The sequence below is a fragment of the Vicugna pacos genome, chromosome 19 (assembly GCF_048564905.1).
Source record: "Vicugna pacos chromosome 19, VicPac4, whole genome shotgun sequence".
Lineage (NCBI taxonomy): Eukaryota > Metazoa > Chordata > Mammalia > Artiodactyla > Camelidae > Vicugna > Vicugna pacos.
Genome location: NC_133005.1, coordinates 17,385,611 through 17,395,276, shown reverse-complemented (window position 1 = coordinate 17,395,276; position 9,666 = coordinate 17,385,611). Strand labels below are relative to the sequence as shown.

General features: G+C 43.2%; 1 non-coding gene across 1 annotated transcript; it reads left to right on the top strand.

The window, feature by feature from the left end:
* The first annotated feature begins 6,350 nt into the window (after positions 1–6,350).
* Positions 6,351–6,424, top strand: TRNAD-AUC (transfer RNA aspartic acid (anticodon AUC)). The gene has a single exon. It is a non-coding gene; the product is annotated as a tRNA-Asp (tRNA).
* The last annotated feature ends 3,242 nt before the right edge of the window (positions 6,425–9,666 follow it).

Sequence of the window (9,666 nt, the reverse complement as noted above, 5' to 3'; positions counted from 1 at the left end):
AAGAAGCCAAAACAAAACAATGTATGACTCATGATACTCTTTATATGAAGTTCAAAAACTGGACAAATTAATTTATTATATTAAAAGTGATAACATTGGCTACCTCTAAAGGATGGGGACAAAACTGGAGGACAATACTTGGGAGCTCCTAGGGAACTGGTAATGTTCTGTTTTCAGATTTGGGCTCTGGTTCCCCAGGTGTGTCCAGCTTGTAAAAAAAAAAAAATCACTGAGCCTTGCCTAGTGTATTTTTCTATATATATGTTATACTTCAATAAAATATTAGTTACAAATCAAAACACTTAAGGTCCCTTATAGAGAGAGATCCCTCAACATTTCGAGATCTCAGGTAATGAGTGAGGAATGAACCTTACTCCTCATATACTTTGGAAAAAATTCCGATCTTGGATTTTGTCATCTGTTGTCAATTAAATCCAACCAGGTCAAAGCAGTTTTACAAAAGTGGGGTTTGGACAGACGTTTTCATAATTGGACTCCTCTTATCCTTCCTTCTCACCTCTTCTAGTTTTTTATTACAGGCAAACATCACGTTTTAAAGTGATGGCTAAGTTCTAACGTGGTCTGTGCTTCATAGTTAATGTATGGAAGTAAAACCAGACCTTGTCTGACAGTGTTAAGCCATCATGGTTTTGAGATTTTTTTAACATTTTTTATTGAGTTATAGTCATTTTACAATGTTGTGTCAAATTCCAGTGTACAGCACAATTTTTCAGTTATACATGAACATACGTATGTTCATTGTCACATTTGGTTTTGAGATATTGTGATTATACCTGCTGATTTTTATTGCTGGCAGCATTGCTACATTAAAAAAAATTACCCCCAAAATATAGCACCTTTAGTTTTCTGCTCTTGGTTTTGTGGGTCAGGAATTCAGGAACAGCCCAGCTGGGCAGTTATCTTTGGGGGTCTCTTGCACAGTTGTAATCAGATATTAGTTGGGTTGCAGTCATCTGAAGGCTTGACTAGGCTGGACATCCAAGATGGTTGACTTAGACAGCTGTCAGCTGGGCTCAGCTGGGGCTGATAACTGGAGCACCGGCAAGTGCTTCCCCAGCATCCTGGTCTCTGGGTAGTCAATTTCCTTAAAGGGCACCAAACGTCTAACTTCCCCGTAATGAGTGTTTCCTGAGAACCCAAGGGAACTAACGTTGCCTCAGAAGTCACGCATCACTGCTTCTGTTATATTCTTCTTGTTACAAGTGAGACACAAGCCCACCCAAATTAGAGAGGAAGGGATTCGACACCAACCTTTCAATGGGAGGAATAGTAACAATTTTCAATCATTTTCTAAAACTGTCATGCTATGTGGCCAGGGCAGTAACCAAGTTAAATTTAATTGATTGCCTTCCTTACATTGGTGTTCTCTGGGCTCTTCACCCAGAATGTTACAAGTAGTCACAGAAATGCATAATAACAAACCGAATTCCTCCAACAGATTTCTTATCAAAGAAGCCACAAGATGCTCCCACTTATTAAAAACAGATTATCTGTACACCTTGATGCAATGTGGGACTAAGGGCTCAAGGGATCAAACTAAAATTCAGTATGAACCGGGACAAGTTAAAAAGCAGCTTGTTAGAAATGAGATAAAATACAGCAGAAACACATGTAAGGTCACTCATCTCAATGAGAATCCACTTAGCTGCAAAGGTGGGTAGGACTCTATGGACATAGCCATGGGAGACAATCCTACTAGAGCCACTGGGCTCTAGGTGATGGGGAGCAGAATTAGATCTACCCCAGATTAGATCACCTGCCCTTGTAGGACATGCCCAAATTTCCTTTATCTTTTCTTTAGTGGCCTTTATCACTTTATTGAAATTTTTAAAATTTTGGTGTGATTCTTTGTTTAATATTGTCTTCCCATTCACGGTGAGTTCCATAAAAGCCAAGTCCAGATCTATTTCCCTCATATATGCAGTGCCCCCACGATGCCTAATATATAGCTGGTGTCTTTTCAGTGTTTATTGAATAGACAATTAATATTAGGACAAGAATAATATAAACCATGGGTCAGCAAACTGTGGTCCACTGACCAACTGTGGCCTGCCACCTGTTTTTGTATGGTTTGTGAGCTAAGAATGATTTCTACTTTTTAAAATGGTTTTAAAAAAAACTCAAAAGAAGAATAGTATTTTGTGACATGAAGATTATATGAAATTAGGGTTTCAGTGTCTACAAAGAAAGCTTCCTTGGAACACAGCCTCTCTCACGTATCTGTATCTGGTCCATGAAACATGTTGCTTTTGCACTTTGGTGATTTTTGTACTAAAATGATAGTGTTGAGTAATTTTGGTCATACAGTCTGAAAGATTTACTGCCTGGCCCTCTACAGAAGAAGTTTGCTGACCTCCTGACAAACTCTTGCTTTTATCATTCCCCCCATCTATGGGGTACACATTCCTAAGCTTTTGGCTGAAACCAAATAAAGTGATATTTGTGGCCCCCACATTGAAACATAAAAAAATCATCAGTCTCTATCTTCTAATAGAATGAAGATTATAAAAAAGAAACTGCTCTGCTTTCCAAAATCAAGGGAACAACAATGGAATTAATAAATTAAGGCTGAGAGGTGTGTCAACCAGGGCTTGGCAGGACTATAAGCTTCGGAGTCATGTAGATCAGGGTTCACATCCTCAAGATGTTGTCTGGACAATTCTCTAAGCCTCCACAAACTTTTCTGTAAAATGGGAATAAAATTATCTTTCCCGTAGGAGGCTGTGGTGATTAAATTATGATAGACAACTTTTGGTTGTGCTTGCCCACCCAAAAATCCTTTCTCTGAGAATTGTTCCCTCGACGTCAGGGGCAGCTTTTTTCATGTCCTCTTCTCTGGCCACAGGAGACCAGACAAAGCATGGACACCTAATGCAAAGTCTGTTCTGGGCCAACGGAATCCTTTCCCCTGAATGACTGAAAATGGAACACTGAAGTTCCAGTTAGTTCATTTGAAGCACTTGGACTTGAGCTACCTGTCTGGGCCATAAGCAAAGGGAGAAGAAACTGGTTTGCAGACTGGGCATAATGAGCAGATAGCAAGATATGTACACAGAGAGAATAGAAGTAGCCTCTTCCTGCTGGGATGGCGCCCTCCTGCACCATTCCGTGTGGCAGCTGGTGTCCTCTGCTCAGGAGTACAGGTCTGAAGCCACACCTCCTGCCCATGGAGCCAGCGCCCCCCACCCCCAACTCCAAGCTTTGGACAAGTCTCCATCCCTCAAGCACCCACTCCCCCCACACTGATGGATAAGCCACAGAAACAGGGGAGATAAAGGGTCCCTTGTAGTGCATAGTATTGACTATGCAACAGTCACTGCAGATCTCCTCATCTGGAATCCTCCAGCATTGGAGAAATGAGACTGAGAAAGAAAATAACTACCTGCAGACATAGGGGACCCCAATCCCATGAAATCAGAGCTTTGGAACTTGAGCAGCAAGACTAGCCCATCTCAGGAAAGGTGCTCCTAGCAACATACCGTTCAAAGTTGAGCTTCGGGTCGAAGATGTCGTAACAGCTCCCTGCCACATACCCTCTGAGGTCTCAGGGTTGCGTAGGAGTAGGAGACATGCAGGGATTTATATGGCAGGACGGAAGCGAAGCGGCCAAAGATTTCTCTTACTACAGATTTGTCAGGGAAACACATGGCAGCTTGGGGAAGCCATTCCTGCTAACAACTTTCCAGTTCCTACTTTCACGCCATTGGGTTCAGCCTGACTACTATGCACAAATCCTGCTTTTAAAATTAGTTCTAGAGGGGAAGAGAGTGGGGAGGGAAAAATTGGGAGTTCGAAATTTGTAGACACTAACTACTGTGCGTAAAAGGTGAACAACAAGATCCTATGGTCTAGCCCAGGGAACTATATTCAATATCTTGTAACAACCTATAATGAAAAAGAACATGAAAAGGAATATATGTATGTACAACTGAATCACTATGCTGAACACCAGAAATTAACACAACATTGTAAATCAACTATATTCAATTAAAAAAAAATTAGTTCTAATAAATTTCAGTCTCTTGTCACAAACATGCCCTGATGGAAGCAATATGTAGTCTCTGGTGCATAACTATTATTCAATAATGTAACAGTTGTTATAATTATTTTTAAAATTATGATTAACCAGCATTATTTCTACGGGAGCCAATGGCCGTAATTTTTCTAGACGGACACTGCAGCATAGTAGGCACAAAATGACGTTTCTGGGATTTGCTTCAGAGTAACTCCATAATAAAACTTTGTTTTAAAAAGGGAAAAAGAAAGAGATAATGCAAGTTTGGCAAAACCTTGGTAATTTTTGAATCTGCTGATCGGATACAGGAGGTCATTGTACTATTCATTCTACTTTGTTTTATATTAGAAAATTTCATAAGAAGAAATATATTAAAATTGTTTAAAATTATTTGAATTAAAAATTGTATTTTAAAAATATTAAGCTGATTAGACAACAGCTCTAAAAGGCCAATTCATCGCGTATACTTTAAAAAAAAAAAGCTTTAGAACAATTTATCAAAAAAAAAAAAAAAGAGAGAGATGATGCTGTGGAATGGCCCAGAAACAGGGAGATGGACCAAAAGATGTCTTAAGATCCTTCCCCCTGCAACACACACACACACACACACACGCGCGCGCGTGCACACACAGGCATACACACACATACACACTTTTTAGCTCTACTACATTATATTGGAAATGAAAGTGTTTCTCCCAAAACAAAGGCCAAGGTGTCCTGCCTGAGAATACATAGAAAACCATCAATAATCCAGCACGTGTCAGAGAACTGCAGTATTTCCTTAGATCTCAAAGAGGAAAAGGGAACCACATTACTGATTTCTTCCTTTTCCAACGCAGGATGCCATTTGAAATGAGTGATCTGGTGTCTATGCTTTTCAGTTCTGTTCTGTTGGCGGCGGATAAGTCAGCCCCTGGAGGCTCTCTGTGCTGCCTTGGCCATCTGCCTCCTGCCAGCACAACCATTAACCTCCTCTGAGTCCTGGTTAATCAAGTCCAGTTGCTCAATAAGCTGGGGTTTTCCAGTTTGGAAAAAATGGGAGAAATAAAGACCGGCTATGGTGTAGCCAAAGTCAGACAGTATCACTTTTCCGCTTTTGCAAATTTGAGGCCAAGAAAGGGAAACTGGAAACAAAGAGGCAGAAAACAAAGGCTTCAGCAAACTGAACACCTAGGTCCTCTCTGAGGCACACGTGGCTCCTGGCTCCAGAGGCAGCAGGAGGAGGAGATGTTCCATCGTCCCTGAGAGGGAGGGACTGCCCAGGGTTAGCACAAAGGATGAACAGAGGCAGAGAGACGAGAACTCAGTGCCTCCTGGACACCTTTATTCCAGCCCCTCATGGCTGTCTCCAAACTCCTGCCTGTTTAGGCTGGAAAACTGACCTGAGGAACTTCTACCTGAAAAAGAGATGGTTCCCAGAGGCAAGTCCACAGAAACGGGTTACTGAAAGCCGTGCTAAAGAAAGGAGCAAGGCGGCACCTGGCACGGAACCTGGCCCATGGGAGGCGCTCCAAGAATTCATTCATTCCTTAGGAGAAGCGTGAGTAGGTGTTTACCACATGCTCGGCACCTGGAATGCAGCCCTGAACAAAATAGACAAAGGGTCGTTTGCTGGAACCTGGGGTCTGCTGGGAGGATTGGTGGTCTTGCAGATAAACACACAATGGCTAAGGGAGATCAGTAGAGCCGCATGGGTCCAGAGTGGCTCTGGGATTTGCTCAGCGTTTTGTGCCCAGAGGCACCCAATGGCAGGGCAGCAGGATTACTAGGAAGGGGCTCAGGGTCTGGAAGGAGAGCGTCTGGACACAGATCCCAGGTCCACCACCCCCTGCCTGGGTGACTGCGGGCCACTTCTTGAACCTCTGTTTCTCTGTAAAATCGTGATGAGAACAATAAAGTGAACATGAGACCCAGCCTGGCCCCTCTCTGTGCCCCAGGAAGCTGCTCTCTAATGACGTTCTCGCCCAGCAGCCCTTCCCTGTGGCTTCTGGTTGGATGTGACCAGTGCAGAGCACAGCCCGGAGACTGGACAGCCGAGGCAGAGCGCAAGTTCTCCCGCCTCGTGGTTCTCATGTAGAACCGCATTAGCTTTGAAACTCCACCTCCTTCGAGCCAATGAGTGGTAGAGACTGTTGCTAGCAGGACAATGTCCCCTGTTAACTTCCCAAAATTGTCTCTTCACTCCACCCCTTTTCAACCACCCCTTTTGAGAGCGCCCTGTGCCTGACCTTGGGGTCCGGACCAGAGCACCTAAAAATAATGCCCAGCCTTAGATGAACATTCAATAAACAGAAGTTAAAATATCTGATGTGGAGAGGGTATAACTCAGTGGTTAGAGTGCGTGCCTATCCTGCACAGAGGTCCTGGGTTCAATCCCCAGTACTTTCACTTAAAAAAATAAAAGTAAATAAACCTAATTACCTTCCCCAACAAAAGGGAAAAAAAATTAAATATTATCCAAGTAAAACTTTGCTTTAGATTTGGGCCATTTCATAAAAAATGTCTATGACCCCCACACTGAAAACATACTGAGGGGAAGTGGCTCAACTCTTCCCAAATTCTCTGGGAACATACTAAAAGAGGATAAGAAAGTTAGGACCTTGCAGATCACTTTCTAAAGTGGCCACATAAGTGCGAAGCCATAATCATTTTGATCACACGCCGTCTTCACCTTGTGTCCAAAGTTCTCAGTGTCATTGTAAGAAACAATAATGCTGGAGGCCCTTTGACAATGATGAGAAGACAGAGATTTTCTAGCAAGACAGTCCCAGCCAGATTTGAGGTCGTTATTTACCCACTTAAGACAGAAACTACCCTCTCCGAGAGCCTCGTGACCTAATCCTTTAAGCCTCTTGCTGGCACTGGAAACAATGTTAAGCTTCAGGATCAGGCCTTTTGGTTTTCATAATCCATGAGAATTTGAAGATGATAAATGTGGTGGAGAGCCTGAAAATTCCCAACACGTAACTGGGGCTGAGGGGGAAATAATTAGGATCTAGTCATGTAGCTCCACCGACTCTTCTCAAAGGCTCTGAATTATGTAAGTCTCTTGGGCCAGCATCCTTCCTCTGCCTGCCCCGTTTTGCCACGGAACAAGAAAAAGGCAGAGGCAATGAAAGGCAGTGGAAAGAAAGGTCTGTCTGGTACGACTACTTATTAGCATCTGTGGTGAGCGACCTGGTGGGGAAGGAAGTCAGACTTCTGTCACAGTGTGAGGCAGGATGCAGTGTTACCTTGAACTTACTCAGGCTTTCCCGGTCACCCCGCACCCCTTGGCCATTCTTGCCAAGGATAACTAGCAGCTACACGTAGCAAAGAGCACATCTGATCTATTCTTATTAGTAAGATTTGTGGGGCCGGGTTAGTTCTTATTATGGGGACCAAGGCGTCAGTACTGAACCTAAGAGGATGAACAAAGTTTCTTTCATTTCAGCTATAACTGTCAGTCGAAATAGGGCATCTACGAAGAGAATGGGCTTTTGTAGGATGTTCCAGCAATGGCTCTGAAAGTTTTAGCAAAACCTCACAAGGTGAATTCTTATTTCTCCAGTCATCAGAGGCAAAACCTAAATTCACCATCAAACCCAGGCCAAGAAGAGAGCCTGGGAAGACCTGGGTGTGGGGGCAGCACCGCGCATGCCCTGTGCACTGCTGAGGGGTCTGCAGCAGGGCGTGTTGGCAGGTGTCAGAAAAGGGGGACACCCCTTACATCCTGACTGATGCTTGCATCTGCTTCCTCCTTTCTTCTCTTCCCTACAGTCTGATGAGACATTATCTGACTCATTTTTATGCCAACAGCCTTGGTAGGAGCCTACATTGAGCCAGAAAGAAAAAGATCATTGAGAGATAGCCCTGACTCTTAAGCCCAAATAGCTCTGAATAATATCTGGCATAGAGTGTGTGCTTAAAAAAATGTTTGCCGGATTCAAGTGAGATCCATATGCAAGTGTTTATTGTGGAGCAGACCAACGCCTGCTGGTATAGCTGTTGGTTTGTTTTCTCTTAAGGCAGCCGGTGGGTGGTGAAGATACAGCACATGCTTAGTGGTACAGTGCATGCTTTGCATGCATGAGGTCCTGGGTTCAATCCTCAGTACCTCCATTAAAAAAAAAAAGACGAAGAAGGTGAAAAAGCTATCCAGCATCCTGGTGGGCCACCCTATTTCCAGGTTCTTGAAGTTCCACTATCCAGTGAATTAATGTTGGGGGAAGATATCACTTTCCCAAGAGGATTCCTCTGTGGAGTGAATCCCTTATGATCTCATTTCTTCCCCAGCCCTTTGGATTTTTCTGTTTGTTTTCTCATCCTTTCACTTATTTGATTCTCAGAACTGGTTTTTGATCTACATTGGATCTTTATTGGTAACGACTGTGCATGTGAGAAAATCAAAGCCCTGTCACCTTGACTTTGAGTAAAATGCCTTTTTAGGAATTTGACGCGGGCATTCCAGAACAGGTAGCATTCAGAGTGGGCACTTACTTGGCCAAGCAATTTATTTCTTAACTGGAGGCTTTAAACAGTGAGAAGCCTCAGGCCCTCTGGGTTGGTAGGTTCGCAAGCAGAATCCATCAAGGGCTGCAAAAGAGCTTGGCACTTCCGCCTACTGGATAATTCTGAATAATTTACATTCTGGATAGTTTAGTAAACTATTCTCAAGTTAAAAACAGAGCCTAGACCCTGAAATAATGAATTTATTTTAAGGACACCTCACTTGGGCACTGCCTGGGCACTGGCAGAAGGGCTACGAACACAAATTTCCTTCCAACCAGCTGGCAGCGGGTGTCCCATCTGTGGTCTCGTCAGAGAGATGGGTACTTGTGCCTTCTGCTGGCCCCGCCACCTGCAGACAGACTTCATCGCCTGACTCAATTAAACCTTCTGATCAGGAAGTTTCTTGGCAAGCTCCCGTGCAGAGCATGAGGATACAGCCTCACTTTCAAATATTTATCTACACATAGGCAGAAAACAGCGTGTTGAGAAGGAAGAATTAAAAAAATTACTGCCAAGTGAGGTGCTTGAAAAAAAAATCAGTGAATCAATTCAGAGGAAGCAGAATGCATACCTGTAGGAGACAGCACCCAAATATGCTCAAGACACATTCCTGGGGCCACATCAGCTCAGTAAGAATTCATCTTTGGATACTATGCCTTCAAGTGTCTTTCACAGCATTTCACCCTTCGGCTTCTGGTTGGGTTTGACCTCAGCTAAAAATTAGTTTCCTCTGTTGACACTACATCTACAGCTTCCTCCTCTTGGTCTTATTTTTTTTTTTCCAAAATGTATATTTTTTCAGATTTATTGAGAAGTAATTGATGTACTGCAACACTGTAATGAGAACCCTTAGGATTTACTCTCTTAACGACTTTCCTGATGTACGGGACAGCAGTGTTAGCTAGAGTCATCACGGTGTACACTACTCCCCTAGTACTTATTTATCTTATAACTGGAAGCTTGTTCCTTTTGACTACCTTCCTCCAGTTTCCCCTCCACCACCCACAGCCTCCGTAAGCACAAATCTGATCTCTTTTTCTGTGGGTTTGGTTTGTTGTTGCTCTTGTTTAGATTCTACATATAAGTGAGATCATATGGTGTTTATCTTTCTCTATCTGACTGATTTCACTTGGCATAAG